The sequence below is a fragment of the Notamacropus eugenii genome, chromosome 3 (assembly GCF_028372415.1).
Source record: "Notamacropus eugenii isolate mMacEug1 chromosome 3, mMacEug1.pri_v2, whole genome shotgun sequence".
Lineage (NCBI taxonomy): Eukaryota > Metazoa > Chordata > Mammalia > Diprotodontia > Macropodidae > Notamacropus > Notamacropus eugenii.
This window is the reverse complement of record NC_092874.1, coordinates 30,128,287-30,145,997: the sequence shown is the minus strand read 5'-3', so window position 1 is coordinate 30,145,997 and position 17,711 is coordinate 30,128,287. Positions and strand designations below refer to the sequence as shown.

At 39.0% G+C, this 17,711-nt stretch overlaps 1 protein-coding gene across 4 annotated transcripts in view; it reads right to left on the bottom strand.

Moving 5' to 3' along the window:
* Positions 1-17,711, bottom strand: part of THRB (thyroid hormone receptor beta) — a 438,230-nt gene that overhangs the window by 312,856 nt on the left and 107,663 nt on the right. The window contains exon 1 of one of the 4 annotated variants that reach the window (XM_072651179.1): positions 1,846-6,811. The exons of the other annotated variants lie outside the window; for them this stretch is intronic. The gene's annotated coding sequence lies outside the window, so the exon portion shown is untranslated. Of the gene's footprint in view, positions 1-1,845; positions 6,812-17,711 lie in introns of those variants that run through there. 4 annotated transcript variants of the gene reach the window in all.

Genomic DNA, 17,711 nt, shown 5'->3' with positions numbered 1-17,711 from the left:
TCTTGTAGCCTCTGAGGTCTCTTCCAATTCTGAGTTTCTGAGATTGTGTGTCCATGACTAGTTATGTCTTTAATGCAAAAAATAAATTCAAGGGCTCCTAGATTTAGAGCTGAAGAGGATTGTAAAGGCTCTATGTTAGGGCTACTTATACAAAGATGAAGAAAGGGAAACCCAAAGAGCTAAGTGATTTGGCCAAGATCACACAGGTAGATAATGGTAGACAATATTTGAACTGGGGTCCTATGGGGTCCTTCCACCAAATCTGGCAGGAAACCTGGACTGTTTTCTTCTTCTTAAAAATACGGATTTTGATGAGTTTCATTTCTTATGCTCTATGAAGTAGGAAAGCAGAATGGTTCAGTGGTAAAGCCATGGGCTCTGGAATCAGAGGATCTGGATTCAAATCTCAAGTCTTATATTTACTGTCTGTGTAACCTCAGGCAAATCACTTCACTTTCCTTATTTAAAAAATGGGAGAAGAGGAAATTGGACCAGATTACCTCCAAACTTCTCCAGCCATGATACATGACTTGGCATTTCTGGGCCTCAGTTTCCCCATCTGTAAATAGAGGGGCTTGGACTAGATGGTCTCTGAGCTCTCTTCTAGCTGTAAGTTGATGATCTTATGATTCTTCCGGTACTCAAATCTTTCATCTTGTTATAACTTGGTACTTTCTGTCACTTATTTTAAAATCTCACACAGGAAATGGTATAATTAGAATCCTTTAAAGGATTATAGAACACACATGGAGAACAGTAATTTCCAATGGGAATGATTTGTAATGACAAAGAAAAACTGCAGCCAGACCTCTAACTCTTAAAAACAAAACAAAGCTCAACATCACGAAGAGATACAAAGATGCTGCCTCATATTGGAATTGCTGCCAAAACAGTCCCTACTCACCCCCCACTCATTCAACCGACCAAAGATAACTACCTGGAATTATCCATGTTTTGGGTGGTACTACTGATTTGTCTCTACAACAAAAGGACTTTGGGAGGAAATTTTTTATTTAGGAAATGATCCCCTTTGAAATACAACATATGAGTCACTTAAAACCTGGATATAATTTAGGATTATGATGATATGAAAATGTAGAAAAAATACTTTGAATGGTGGATTCTGGATCTAACACCATTAGCTGTCTAGGAAGCATTCATGAAGCTCAATGTGAATGAGGTTGCATTCATAGAATGATGATGTAAGAGGGAGCTTTTCTTTATCTCTTTAAAAAAGAGATATTCCATGGAGACAAGGCTAGAAAGTCTTACATTCAAATCTGTCAAACTCCCAGACATTTGTCTATTTTAATTGTTCATTATTAGTCCGCTGAGCTTCAGTTTGATTGACATTCTTGCATTGATGGAAGGTAAATACCAGTTGTGAAGTTATTATCTAATAGTCTACTATTGACAAATACATTTTGATGAAAAAAATTCCATCAGAGGGATGCCTAGAATTGACTATCTGGTGACAGATAGTGAAGCCCATTATCAGTACATCATGAAAATTGCTAAGTATGTTTTATATACATTTTAGGAAGTCACAAAGGGAAATCAAACAACTATAAACAAGTGTTCTGCAGTGCTCTGTGAAGTCCTCCTTGAGTGCCTCACCATAGATGCGGATTGTTGCAGGTTATATCAGTAAAGAGTAAACTCCAATAGGTTCAACTATTATGGAATAGCTTCAGATGAAATTCTGGAAGCATCAACATCTGCTTTCTAAGGACCAGCCTTGTTGAGTACAGAAAAGCCTGTGACCAGTCAATGGACTACTTGGTGATGAATTCTTTGACCAAGGCAGCCCATGAATGAAAAGAAAATACAAAATAGCTTCCATACCTGTACAGCCTCCTTCCTCTTCAGAAGTGACACTGGCAGAAATGATTGAAAAGATGGCAGACAGTACTAAGAATCACATCATTTTTAAACCATTTACAGCATTAACTTCACTTCTGGTACTCTAAATATGTGTTCCTTGTTTGGTGATCAGCAAGCAGATATCCTATTGGAGAAAATGAATTACATCAACCCTGACACTTTTGCTATAAACAAAACTAGAAATCAGAAGGTGGTTGCCACTCATGGAAAGGAAGGCTCATAGGTTCATCTTGGGCAAATAAAGGAACTGGAAGAGTCTATTTTACCATGTGTCCATAGATAACATGAGAGATCCTGTGACATAGTGGCCAAAGAGCTGTTTGGCTCAAAGTAAGGGAGACCAAGATTCAAGTCCTGCTTATGAACCATCCTGTCTACGTGACCCTGGGAAAGTCATATTAACCTTTTAGTGCTCTAGACAACTCTAAAACTGTAAGTGGAAAAGAAGACGCCAATCAGCCTTGGTAGAGGGCCTTTCTCATCTAGGAACTCCCTATATCCTTATATAATATCTTTATATTACAGGTCCAGTCTGTAATCTCTATCTCTATTACAAAGTCAACAAAAATACCATTTCATTGAAGATTTTTTAATCATTTATTGCAATGATCATGATATATTTGCAAAAAGACCACCAGAAAAAATAATTGCAACTTATGCACTATCCATTGCAACAGATGGAAGGGAAATTCCATGAAGAGCTTGATAAGGTAGGAATCTGACACCCAAGAAAGGCAAATGATATGCACCCAGGCAATAAGCATTGGAGGGACGATTTGAACTCAGGTCCTCAGATTCCAGAACCACTGCTTAGTCTACTGCTCCAAGTGTAACCAATAGGAACCAACTCCCATAATGAGAAAACTGCAAGCACATGTCATTTCCTTTGAGAGACTTTAAATCCCACCTTAGTCAACAAGCACTTGGCTTACTTGGCAAGCCGAGCTAAGGCAGCCTAGGGCAATACTGGTGTAGAATATTAACTTATTTGTAAAATCTTACAGAGAAGGAAAGCAGCAGATTCTGAGACATACTGCCTCATGAAATAATGAGCTTCAATGGAGAGAAGAAATCAGCATAAAGTCATCACAATGAGGTGACGTGGTCTGGATTGCCTTTGGGAAACTGGCAAGATGTTTAGATGAGCCTAGTTCTCTCCATTAAAGATGAATACCAAAGGCCAACAAACAGAGGAAACAATGAAAAGATCTGCAAAAGTATTTAGCTCTCCTTTCTTTCACCATTAAGGAGAGTGGACCATCTACGTTTGCAATCAAACATCATAGTCCCCAGATGTACTTATGAAGGAAGTGGAAATAACATTGGGGGAAAACAAGATGGGAGAAGTAGTTAGACTGGACCATGTCTATACCACTGAAGTCTATATTGAAGGTGATACAAATTATTAAGCCATCAGTCCATAAGCAAAATCATGAGACAAGTATTAGTTCAGGGATTCTTAACCTGGGCTCCTCAGGCTCCCACCATCACTCCCCAATCAGGATGCCATGGCTAGATTTCAGGGGGTCTGGGAACTTGGATGGGAAATAAATTACATCTTGATTTTCACCAACCTCTATTGCTATTTAGCTTTTTATTCAATTCTGAATTGAAACAGCGACAGTATAACCTTATGCTGATAAGGGATCTGTGAGCCTTACCAGACTGCCAAAGGGGTCTATGACACATAAAAAGGTTAAAAACCATTTGTTTTAGACTAAACAAAGGACTACTGACCCATGGGTTTACAATTTCATCTATATAAAATTTTAATAAGAATAATTCCATTGAGGGCCTCACTGAGAGTATCAGGAGGAAAAAGGCAAGACTTCATAGTTGATATTCCATAGGGAAGAAGAAGGGGGAAAAAACCATTTATTAAGCACCTACTACGTGCCAGGCATTGTGTGAAGCATTTTATAAATATTACGTAATTTGATCCTCACAATAGCCCTATGAGGTAGGTGCTATTACTATCTCCATTTTACAGATGAGGAAACTGAGGCTGATAGATGCTAAGTGCCTCCCTAGGGTTATACACCTAGTAATGTCTGAGGTAAAATTTGAATTCAGATCTTCCTGACTCCAGACCCAGTCCTCTATCTACTGTACCATCTAGCCACAAACTCTACAAGAAGCAAATTCATGATATCAATGTTTTAAGGAAGCATCTAGAAGATTTCCTAGTTAGGAAGAACCTCTTACCTCCAAAAGAACAATGTCACCCTAAATGAACCAAAATGAAACATTCCCTACTTAACACGATCATCTCATCACCTTTCTAAATGTATTCATGGAAAGCTTCTCTAAATTCTTTTTATGAAATTAATGAAATTAACTCATCAAACTAACTCATCAACCTAGGAGCAGGTAAAGTCCAACCCTCCACATTCCTTTCCATCAAGTAACAAACTAGGGAATATTTTTGTACAAGAAAAGTCACCTATTGACTAGAAATACATTTATGACCATAGCTAACCAACCAAAACCAAAAATGAGCTACATAATTAACAACTAATTCAGGACATTTAGGTTAGAGAAAATCAGCCCCTATCAAAATTCTCTAGATTGACTGGGAAGTAAACTCGCAATTTACGAGGTGATTGCTGTGAAGCAAAAGTCTGACTGAGTCACCCTTCTGCTCAAAACTTGGTTAGTAGTTCCTGATGGTCAACAGAATAAATTATAAAATTCTGAGCCCTCACTAACTGCCTTCCATAATCTGGTTCCAACTTGTCTTTCCAGACTTAATTTTACTACATTCTTTGTATTGAACCCTGCTACTAACCAGGCAGTCAATCAACATTTATTATGCACTTTACATCTGCCAAACACTGTGCTAATCCCTGGGGGAGGGGTGGTGGTGGTGGAGGAGGCATTTAAAAAGAAAAACAAAAACACTGTATTTCCCCTCTAGGAGCTCCCACTGTAAGAGAGAAGAAAACATGGAAATGACTATGTATGCACAAGAATGTAAGCTATGTACAGTATAAATGGAAGGTGGGGCAACTAGGGGTTGCCGTAGTGCACACAATCAGTCAGGAAGACCTGAGTTCAAATTTGAATTCAGACACCTGCTAGTTTTGTGACCCTGGGCACGCCATTTCACTCTGCTTGCCTTAGTTTCCACATCTGCAAAACATGCTGGAGAAGGAAATGAAAAACCACTCCACTGTCTCTGGCAAGAAAACTCTAAATGGGGTCATGAAGAGTTGGACATGACTGAAACAACTGAATGGAAGGGAATCTTAACAAGAAGGCATTAGCGGGGAGAGAGGAGGTGTAGGAAAGGGCTCCTGCAGAAGATGGGATTTGTGCTGAGTCTTGAAGGAAGCCAGGGACACTAGGAGGCAGAGGTGAGGAGGTGGAGTGCACCAGGCATGGGGCACAGCCAGAGCAAAAGCAGAGAGATGGAGTATCATGTGTGAGGAGCTGCAAGAGGCCAGGGTAGTTGGATTGCAGAATGTGTAGAGAAGGGTAAGACTAGAATAGGAGAAAGGGCTTAGATTTAAAACAGGGGTGACATCATTTTTTATCCTTGTATTCCCAGCATCTAGCATAATGCCTGACGCATAGTAGGCCCTTAATAAATGTCCATTGAACTGAACAACTGGAAACCCACTGCTTTTCTTTAACTGGGATGACATGACAATACAAAATTCACATGAAGGCACAAAAGACCCAGCATTCAAACGGAACATTTCCTTTGTTTTTCCTCGCAAGGAACTATATACATTGGGTTGTTGATCCATTTCCATGGAATCACAGATTTAGAACTGGGAGGGCCTCTAGGAATCATTTGCTCCAATGCAGAGCAGAGGAGAGGAAACAGGGTCAGTAAAGACGACATAACTCGCCCAGGATCACACAGGTAGCAAGCAGCAGAGATGGGTTTAAACCCAAATTCTCTAGCTCTCAGTCCAGGTTGATCCAACTGCCTCTTCACAGTTTTCTCTTCATTTTTCGCTTCAGCCCATGAGTAAGATTGTGACCATGGTTAAGAGTTCACTCTGTGACTGTGAAATCAAGATTTTTCCAATAAAGTTATGATGAAATTCAGCCTTATGAATACTGTGCTGAAATCTCCTGACCTACATGGACCAGGTGGACCTTGCCTTATTTTCATTTTTTTTTGTGTGTAATCTCTCCCTGCCAGTTGATAGTGAATCTATAATTTATACTCTTAGAGAGTTCCCTAGAGTGTTGAGGAATTAGGTAATTTAGCCATGCTCACAAAGTCATCAGATCCTAAGACTATTGATGGAGAGCCAAAAGGGACCTCTAAGGCCATATAGTCCAACCTCCTCCTTTTACAAATAAGGAAACTGAAGCCAAAGGAGATGAATAGATTTGCCCCGGGTCATACAGGTAGTGTCAGAGATAGGCTTTGGATCCAGGTTCTCTGGGTCCACCATGGTCAGCCCATTCTCTACTGCCCTCTGCTGCCTCTCCATTGATCTGATTACTGCAATCAATTAAGATATGAATCATTAGGGCTGCAGCACAACAGAGTGATTTCACCTGACTCAGTCAGCAGAGCAGCCATCTAACAGTCAAGGACATCATAACTGGGGATCTACCCAATCAAAAACATTCAGTCAGCTACCCAGTGGTATATACAATCATGTAATATGAACATGTCCTTAGGGTAATGTTTCTTAGAATTTGATCTTTCAAAATAAAATGCTTTTCCTTCAGTGGTATCAGCTTAGAATGTGTGTATGACAAACTTGTTGGTCAGCTGCTATCCATCCATCCACGTATGCATGTATATGCATACACATATTTTTACATATAGAGACACATACAACCATGTGCACACACATGTATATGTATTCGCACATACACATGTATGTTTGCAATGCACAGTAACACACTGCACAAGTGTCAACACATATGTTTATGTATACATGTTTACATATAAAAACTGACACATTCATGAATGATGTATAAACACACATACGTATGTGTATACTCACATTTTTATAGATGCACTTATATATTACATATGCATGTGTTTATGTGTATTGTGTAAAATGGAGAAATAGCAAAGACATATATGTATAATATATATCTTTTTATATACAAGTTCACAAAACATACATAGATGTATGTATACATACACACAATACGCACATATTTGCATAAGTGTACATGTACATATATGCATAAACACAGGCATACACATAAATTTTCTATATGTATATGTGTATATATAAAAATGAAAAGAAGAGGTAGCAAGAACATGATGTGTAACAAATGTCTTTTTGTGTGCGCGCACACACACACATACAGCAGCTCAATCACCTCATTTTAGAAATGAAGACACTACAGAATCCAGTGCCTAAGATCACAGCACCACAATAATCATCAATTACACTGTGCTTTGTAGTTAAAACTCAATTAACACACATGATTTCATTTGAACCTCACAATAACCTAGGTCTCCCAAATCCTGCTCCAGTGTTCTTGCACTAACAGTACACTCACATCCACACACACATTTATATATATTTATTTTATATATCTACATGTATACATCTGTATCTATATCTATACACTCAGTCAAATATATTACTTTAAAAACATGTCATGTGTGAAACTCCACTCCCATAGAACACAGAAATACTTTCGGTGTCTCTGATTTCTGGAAGATCATAGGACAACAGATTTAGAACTACAATGGACCTTAGAGGACATTTAGTCCAACCTTTTCATTTTATAAATAAGGAGATCAAGGTCCCCAGATGTCAAAAGATCTGTTTAAGCTCATGAAGTCAGTAAGGGGCAGAGCCACCAACTGACTCCTTATCCAGCACCATGCCAATTTCAGCAACATAAGTACTTCTTTCATCAACATGGATCAAAAAATGGTTCTCAAAAGCATCTGTGATTGTTGCTTATCCTTCATTCTCGAAAAAGACCAACAATAAGATGGTGATCAGAAGCCAAAGAGGTCGACTCTAATACAACTATCTACTCAAGGAGCACCACAGCAAGCAATGATTAGGAAATTCAGGGACAGCTCGAGCCTGCAGCTGTGTCCCTTTGATTTCAGAATAGGATGGAGAACCTGCAATGTTCAGACCAGAAGGGCAGAGAACAAAAAGCCCAAGAGAACTTAGCAATTTTACGTTTTATTGACCTTAAGTACCTCTGAGATTCTTAACCGACACAGTACTCATACCCGGAGGAGTCAGTGGCAGAGCTTGGGGAAATAAAAATATTAGTGTAGGTAGCATTTATATTGCACTTTAAAGTTTGCAGAGAGTTTACCATATATTATTTGATTTGATCCTCAAAACTCTGAGAGATAGGAACTGTTTTTATACTCATTTTGTAGATAAGGAGACTGAGGCAGGCAGAAGTTAAGTGACTTGCCCAGAGTCACATAGCTAGTAAGTGTCTGAGGCAGGAGTCAGATCTTCTGGCCAACACTACCCACTGAGTCATCTAGCTTGTGTAGCACTCCAATCAAGAAAAGAGTTCGAGGCAGAAGTACAGGGAAATCCTGACTTAGTCTGACATACCAGTGAGTTCTCTGTGATGCCTTGGTTGGGATGCATTGAGCTAATTTAATAGAACCAAATGGGCTGAAGTAGATTCTCGCACAACTGTGTGGAGGTAGCTTGTTGTAATGGGGAAAAACTGGGGACTATGAGTTAGGAAGTTGAGGTTCTAATCTAACAACTGCTGTGTGAATCATTGGACCACTCTGGGTTTCCATTTACTCATCTAGAAAATGAGGGCAGAGGAGGAGATGAGATGACTTCAGATGCCCATTGTGGTTCTAACATCCCAGGATTTCATGACAACAAAACCGTACCCAAGAAAAGGTTTGCCAGAAGACTGAGGAGAATTAATTATATCATTTACTCATTCATCATGTGATGCCAGTAATCAAAAATATCACAATGGCAGATCTTGGCCTTCAATACTTTGAAAATTATGTTTTACTCACCTACAAATGTCCTACATAAATCAGCCCATCACTAACAAAGGCTGGAGTGCATTAAGACCAAGTGAACAAACTCATATTGGTGCTTTTTATGGACTTGGAACTGACCATGTAATTATTCATTTTAGGGTCACAGAATATGAGAACTAGACAGAACCTTAGAGTTCATTTAGCCCAACTTCATCATCTTAGATGAACAAAATGAGGACCCACCCAGCTAGTTCGTAGCACGACCAGAAGTAGAACCCAGAGTCCAGTATCACATCTCTGCCTCACTTAAATCCAATTCATCCACAAGTCAAGACATCAGCCCCAATGTCTTCAGTCCACTTGAAAAAGGACAAAAACAGAAATAACAGATAATTAGACCAGTAATCTGCAAATTATTTTTCAACAATTTCCACTTGCCCCATTCCTTTGCCTGCTAGAAGACCAGAAAAGGCAACAGACTGGGAGAGTTTCATTCTTTATATTTATCTCCTACTGCCTGGCACATAGGAGGCATTTAATAAATACTTATGGACTGATTCTCCTCCTCAATAGCATGTAGGCTCCTTAAAGACTATCCTTTTTGTCTTTGTATTTCTAGTGCTTCATATGGTCACTCATACATATTTGGCACTTAGTGCCCATTGGTTATTTGAGTGATATGCAATTCCTTCAAAGATATAATGACAGAGATAATGGTTTTCATCTTAATCTCTTCTCTTTGGCTCATTTCCTCTCAGCTCTGGATGAATGCTCCTAAAAAATCTGCTTCCCTGAATGATTTCAGATAAAAGCATGTGAGGTCAAGTTTATCTCGATTCCCATTCATAAATTTGTGTTTTCAGTGATGGCCAAGCAGCTGAGAAATAATAATGGAGTTGTCTGAGTGGGCCAAAATAAAATGGTTACAATTTTGCTCAAAGAAGCATGGCTACCTTCATTAGATCACAGTAGTTTTACCCGGATGAATATAGCAGGTATCAGTAAAGGCTAGTCCTGAAATATGAGAAAGGCTGGTCCATTTAGCAGATGCCTGTTTTCTGAGGGAAAGCCTAGCTAAGCAAGGAGAGGCTTGCCACTGGTAGGCTAGTTACATGGTGAGGTATTCTTGGCTCTAGCAAATCATGGAACAAAAAAACATGGCTTTTTGGGTCTGTGCAATCCCTTTCTTCTTCTGCAGTAATTGCAATAGAGTGATGGAGAAGGTCATAGTATGTGTTAAGAACCAGGCAGTATTGGCATATCCCTAAAAATGAATTGAATATCAGGTCCTTTAAATGAGCTCCTTGTCCAGTGACCCATAAAGAGACATATTACAGGAAGAGTTGAATCATTGAATCTGCACATTTTCATTCTAAGTGAAAGCAGAAGACGAATATTGAAATGACAAATGGGAGCTAAATGACAAGATGGCTTAGAAGTTCTCTTTGGGAAAGTAAACAAAAGAAGAAGAGGTAGTTTTATCATGCATCCAATGCCATGAGAAGCATCACTCCATGGAACTCTTGTCCATATGATGGCAGGGCTCATGATAAGCATTTGCATAAAGAGCCTCATGAAGATGAATGCAACTTATGTGTCAATATCTGTTGCAGAGGATGGGGAAGTAAAGATCTTCTAGAATAGGGATCTTTAAGCTGGGGACCATGAACTTTTTTCTTTTATTGTCTTGATAACTATATTTCAGTAGAATGGAATTGCTTTGTAATCCTATGTATTTAAAAACACTTTTAAGGTATTCACAGGCTTCATCAGACTGCTCAACAGGTCCACAAACCCAAAATATTAGGAACCCCTTCTCTTGATGAACTAGTGAAGTCCCCATTCAATAAGCAGATTTTTTGATAGTAACTTTAATGCAAAGATGGTCATAGTTGAGGACAGCCAAAACACCATGTGGGAAGGTATGTAAAAAATGTAAAAAATGAGTCACCAAAGGCTTAGAGATGACACAGGAATCTAATGTCTAGATATTAAATAATTTGTTGAACAGGAATGGAAGGTGTTGGACATGAAAAACTCTGAATTAACATCAAAAAATTATATTTGTTATAGTCTCTCATGAAACCAAGTGGCTACCAATAGGGGAGTCATTTTAAAAATCCATTGCCTGTAGAGACATTGGCAGACATATATCTCAATTTCTCTCCCTTCCAAGTTTGGGACTCATTTCCTCCATTACACTGTTTCTCAATAGTAAACATTAAGTGAATTAAATGGTGTACTTTAAAAATAGACTATCTGAACTGGAACAAAGAATTGGTTTTTATTAAATCACAGATATGTACTAGATTGTATTTTAAATATCATATACCGAACTGCTCCCTCATGGGAATACTTAAAAGTGTATGAACCAAAAGATGCTTTACTGCATAATGGATGTGGAGTCAGAAGAAACTTGGGTTCAAATCCTTACATTTAATATTAATATAATAATAACAACAATAATAGTGTTTAAATAGCATTTTAAGGTTTACAGAGAACATTAATAACATATCTCATTTTATCCTCACAATCACCATGGGAGGTAAATGCTATTATTGTCCTCATTTTACAGAAGAAGAAATTGAGGTAGACAGAGGTTAAGGGACGTGTTCAGGATCATGAACATGGTAACCCTGAGTAAATAATTAAGTCACTCTCAAGCTAAATTTCCTTATCACAGGTTTGCTGTGGAGATCAAAGAAGATACATGCTGTAAAAAATGAATAAATGATAAAGTTCTATATATCAACTAATAATAATGATTTATTTCTCTCTTTTGTACACCAAAAGAAAGTATTTGTTTCACCAAACGTTCTACACAAGTGGAAACAGAGGTGTGAGCAGACAACCAAATAATTCAGGCAAAAAAGAACCAAGTCTTACTCTGAAATCCTCGCAATCAAGGATCGAGCACCTACTTGAGCAGCAGGACCCAAGTCCCCAGTTTTCAAAGCCCTGTTTTTCTGTAGCTTTCCTTTTTTTATTTTCTCAGGATGTCTGCACTTTGGACCATGTTATCTGTTGCTTCTAAGAACTGCAATCACTATATAGTCTCAGGCTTTCAATGATCACTTAAAAGTGTCAAAGGGGGAATCACCAGCTCCTCACTTGTATGTATTTTGGACACATGCTTCATATTAGGAGAAAGAGACAAAGAAAATAAATTAATTTCTATGAGTATTGTTGTATTGAGACTTCATAAATAGTACCACATTTTGGAATAATAAATTAATTTCCAAAAGAACTATATTAATTACAAAATTATTTTCAAAAAGAAATTGGGTATAGTGACAATCAGTCTTTTAAAGATGGCAATCAATGGCTTCACGTACAAAGAATATTCTTGGTCATGAGTCACATATGGGAGAAATCCCTGCTGGGCCTCTGGAAGACAACTATGTTGTAAATTTTGTCAAGTTAAAGTAGGAATTTCTGCCTAGTGAGGAGGGATACTTATTTGTCCTCTAGAGGAAGGAGTCTTGGTTCTCAGGATGTCAAAATGAAATCCGGCCCTAGACCTAGACAGGAAGAGGGGTCAAAGTGACAGATGAAATATCACTGGGAGAAAAACCCATCAGGGAAACCTTGGACTACAACATACTAAAAAGTAACCAATCTCTCCCAACCTCCAAACAAATCTTTCCTTCGAATGAAGGGTTGACACAAGGGAAAACCGCCTAACAGAGCTCTTTGAAAGTTGGAATGGTCTGCCTTGGAGAGTTCACTGGGATCATTAAGCAAAGATTTCCCCTTCCAATCCATCCTCTACAACCTGCCTAGGAGATTTTTTAACATGTAGGTCTGACCATGTCACCACCACCCATCCCACTCAATAAACTCCACTGGCTCACTATTGCCTCAAGGAACAAATGTAAACTCTTCAGCTTTTAAAGCCCTTCACAACCTGGTCTCTTCCCATATTATCAGTCTTTTTATGCACTACTGACTTCAGTGCCCTCTACAGTAGAATCAATGACCTAATGGTTAATCCTCACTAATATCTCTCTATATCCTGTCTCTCTGTCTTTTCACTGACTGTCCCTTGTGTCTGGAAGGCTCTCCCTCCTCCAAACTCTTCTGCTTCTCAGAATCTCTGGCTTCCTTCAAAGCTCAGCTCAAAAACCAGCTTGCTCAGGAGGCCTTTGATGGTCAAACTGGTCCCCTAGAAACTGAGTGCCCTCCCTTCTAAAGTTTCGTTGTTCAGTCATTTCAATTATTCTGACTCCTTGAGACCTGATTTGGGGTTTTATTGGCAAAGATACTGGAGTGGTTTTCTATTTCCTTTTCCAACTCACTTTATAGATGAGGAAACTGAGGCAAACAGCGTTAACTGGCTAGTCCAACTATTTAGTATCCAAGGCCAGATCTAAACTCACAGAAGTTAAATCTTCCTAACTCCAGGCCCAACACTATGCACTATGGCATCACCTAGTCGCACCCTTCTAAAGTTACCTCTTACCCTATATGCATCATGTCTATGCCTTGTCTGTCTATTATGCACATGTTGTCTCTGCCACAAGAATGGAAGTTCTTTGTTTTCACTTTTTCTTTGCTACCCCAGGACCTAGTCCACAGGAAGCATACACTGACTGATGATCACTTGTTCTATGTATGGGTGAATGCTGAAATGGGGGAGAGAATACTGAGTCTGGGGAGCAGCAGCTGGTAGTCTGACCTGACTGTAGAGTTCAGGAAAGTCAGTAGACTGAAAAAGGAAAAGTATCCAAGAAGTAGATTACGGATGACCTTCAAGAGCAGGCTGAGAAATCCAAGTCTTATCCTAGGAGAAATGAGAATCCCTGAAATTTCCTGAGCAGAGACCTGACACAGTCACACTTGTGCCTTACAGTTGTGTAGAGGATCAACTAGATGGTGGAAAGACTGAAAGTGGGAAAATTCATCTACACCAGGAGCTTATCACATTGCATCATACATTTAGAGCGGAGTTCAACCTCCTTGCTTTTATAGATGACAGCACTGAGAATGAGAGAGGCTAAATGATTACTTTAATTATATTGCTAATAATTAATTAATAATTGTATCAAGTGCTTTGCAGACTTTAAAGTGCTATATGAATACTCTTAATGATTTTGATATAGTATTGCATAATATTTATATAACAGATGAATATATTTATAAAATTCATAATATATATAAAATTAATATAATACATATTTATATAAATACATAAGTATACATACATTATACCTATTTTTAATCACACTGTTGTATTGTATACTATTACATATGTATGTCTGTGTAAGTGTGTGTGTGTGCGCGTGTGTGTGTAGTTACACAATGAGCATCTGAAGCAAGATTCTCATTCAGGTCTCTCTGACACCAATCCCAGCACTCTCTCCACTATGTCAGCAGGGTGTCTCTAAATCCTGACACCTTCTTTGAGTAGAGGTCAAGCAAGTGATGGAAGATGACCTACCTAAAAATTCCTACATCCATATAGTCTTGAACTCTACTAGATGGGAGGTGAGACAACAGCACACCTGCATTGATGCTGGGATATATCCTAGAAAAGATTCTTTGATAAATTTCTGACATTGATGTATCTCCTTGGGTTTTTCCTCTTTTTACTGATAGTAAATTGCAAAAAGGAAAAAAATACCTAACAACCTTGCTAATTGAGGGTTCTTGTTAACGGCTTTGCAATTATTGAGGTTTATTTTTTTCATTTAAATTTATTTATTTAAGTTTTCAACATTCGTTTCCTCAAAATTTTGGGTTCCAAATATTCTCCCCATTTCTCCCCTCCCCCCACCTCAAAACGCTGAGCATTCTAATTACTCCTATCACCAATCTGTCCTCCCTTCTAACATCCCCCCCTTCCCTACCCCCCATCTTCTCTTTTGTCCTGTAGGGCAAGATAACTTTCTATACCCCATTACCTGTATTTCTTATTTCCTAGTTGCAAGAACAATACTCAGTAGCTGTTCCTAAAACTTTGAGTTCCAACTTCTCTTCATCCCTCCCTCCCCACAAATTCCCTTTGGGAAGGCAAGCAATTCAATATAGGCCATATCTGTGAAGTTTTGCAAATGACTTCCATAATAGTTGTGTTGTGTAAGACTAACTATATTTCCCCCCATCCTATTCTGCTCCCCATTTCTTCTATTCTCTCTTATGATCCTATCCCTCCCCAAGTGTTGACTTCTAACTGCTCCCTCCTCCCACTGCCCTCCCTTCCATCATCCCCCCCACCCTGCTTCTCCCCTTCTCCCCCACTTTCCTGTATTGTAAGATAGGTTTTCATCCCAAAATGAGTGTGCATTTTATTCCTTCCTTTAGTCAAATGTGATGAGAGTAAGCTTCATGTTTTTTCTCTCACCTCCCCCCTTTTTCCCTCCACTAATAAGTCTTTTGCTTGCCTCTTTTATGAGAGATAATTTGCCCCATTTCATTTCTCCCTTTCTGCTCCCAATATATTTCTCTCTCACCACTTAATTTCATTTTTTAAAGATATGATCCCATCCTAATCAATTCACCCTGTGTGCTCTCTCTCTCTGTCTCTCTCTCTCTCTGTGTGAGTGTGTGTGTGTAATCCTGCCAACTATCCAGATACTGAAAAAAGTTTCAAGAGTTACAAATATTGTCTTTCCACGTAGGAATGTAAATAGTTCAACTTTAGTAAGTCCCTTATGATTCCTATTTGCTGTTTACCTTTTCATGCTTCTCTTGATACTTGTGTTTGAAAGTCAAATTTTCTTTTCAGCTCTGGTCTTTTCATCAAGAATGCTTGAAAGTCCTCGATTTCATTGAAAGACCATTATTTACCCTGAAGTATTATACTCAGTTTTGCTGGGTAGGTGATTCTTGGTTTTAGTCCGAGTTCTTTTGACTTCTGGAATATCATATTCCACACCCTTCGATCCCTTAATGTAGAAGCTGCTAGATCTTGTGTTATCCTGATTGTATTTCCACAATACTTGAATTGTTTCTTTCTAGCTGCTTGCAATATTTTCTCCTTGACCTGGGAACTCTGGAATTTGGCCACAATGTTCCTAAGAGTTTCTCTTTTTGGATCTCTTTCAGGAGGTGATTGGTGGATTCTTTCAATATTTATTTTGCCCTCTGGTTCTAGAATGTCAGGGCAGTTTTCCTTGATAATTTCATGAAAGATGATGTCTAGGCTCTTTTTTTGATCATAGCTTTCAGGTCCCATAATTTTTAAATTGTCTCTCCTGGATCTGTTTTCCAGGTCAGTTGTTCTTCCAATGAGATATTTCACATTATCTTCTATTTTTTCATTCTTTTGGTTTTATTTTGTGATTTCTTGGTTTCTCATAAAGTCATCAGCCTCCATCTGTTCCATTCTAATTTTTATAGAACTATTTTCTTCAGTGAGCTTTTGAACCTCCTTTTCCATTTGGCTAATTCTGCTTTTTAAAGGATTCTTCTCCTCATTGGCTTTTTGAACCTCTTTTTCCAGTTGAGTTAGCCTATTTTTCAAGGTGTTATTTTCTTCAGCATTTTTTTGGGTCTCCTTTAGCAAGGTGTTGACCTGCTTTTCATGCTTTTCTTGCATCTCTCTCATTTCTCTTTCCAGTTTTTCCTCCACCTCTCTTACTTGATTTTCAAAATCCTTTTTGAGCTCTTCCATGGCCTGAGCCCATTGAATATTTATTTTGGATGATTGGGATACAGAAGCCTTGACTTTTATGTCTTTCTCTGATGGCAGGCATTGTTCTTCCTCATCCGAAAGGATGGGAGAAGATATCTGTTCACCAAGAAAATAACCTTCTATAGCCTTATTTTTTTCCCTTTTTTGGGCATTTTCCCAACCAGTTACTTGACTTTTGGGTCCTTTTTCAAGAGTAGGGTATACTCGGGGAATCTGTAAGATCTCAGTTCCTCCAAGGTGGCACAATCCAGCATGTACACTGGTCTGAGAGCAGGAAGGGATTTTTGTGCCCAGAATCTTAGCAGTTTTCTCTCCACAGTCACCTGGCCTCTGGTTCTGCCAGCTCCCTCAGGGTCTCTACACAAGGCTGAGGTAATATTCAGCTCCTCAGTGCCCCCAGGGGTTTTTATGATCCAACAATGGATGTGGGCTACAGTAGGGGCTGTGGGAACTGCTGCCACCTGCTAGATGTGGCTTCTGCAGCCAGCCGCTGCCTGAGATTGAAACTACGGGAAGGCCCTTCTCCCTTGCTGGCCAGCTGAAAAAACCCCGTCACTGACCTTTGGCGCCTGTGGGTTGAGAGGTCTGAGAACCGCTGCTACTGGGACTGGGGATTCCATGACTGGAGATTCTGCCCCCGAGGGCTGTTCAGAAGCTACGTGGCCAAGGCTGGGTTTGGCTCTGCTCTGTGTCTGGTGCAACAGACATGGGCCTTTCAGGTCACGCTGGGCTGGAAATCTCCTCCACTCTGTTGTTCTCCATTTCTGCTGCTCCAAAATTTGTTGAGAGTCCCTCTCTACAGGTATTTTATGGGCTGTGGGGGGAGAGCCTGCATTTGTGTACCTTTCTACTCCACCATCTTGGCTCCGCCCCAATTATTGAGGTTTATTGCACTAAGTTCATTCATCCACTTCACTTAGCCCTTGAATTGACCTTCATCCAGGACACCATGGATATTGTTAGAACATCTAGCCTTCTTCTAAGGAGGTTTCTGTTTTATTAACCAACCTCTTGAGGAGCTGAATACAATATTAATTTTTTTTTTAAAGCTTCCTTCCTTTGTATTTGGGTCAACTAAAATCCAGTAAACTAAACATTTACTGACTATTATCTAACAAGCACATTTTTGATCTGAGCATAATAAGAATCAGAACTAGTGTGCAACAAAAGGAAAAGGAACACTTAGTTTTCAGGGGTTTTTACCAGATAAATCTCCAACATTCATTTCCAGAAATTGCTTTGTCTAAAGGGAAAGCACCCATT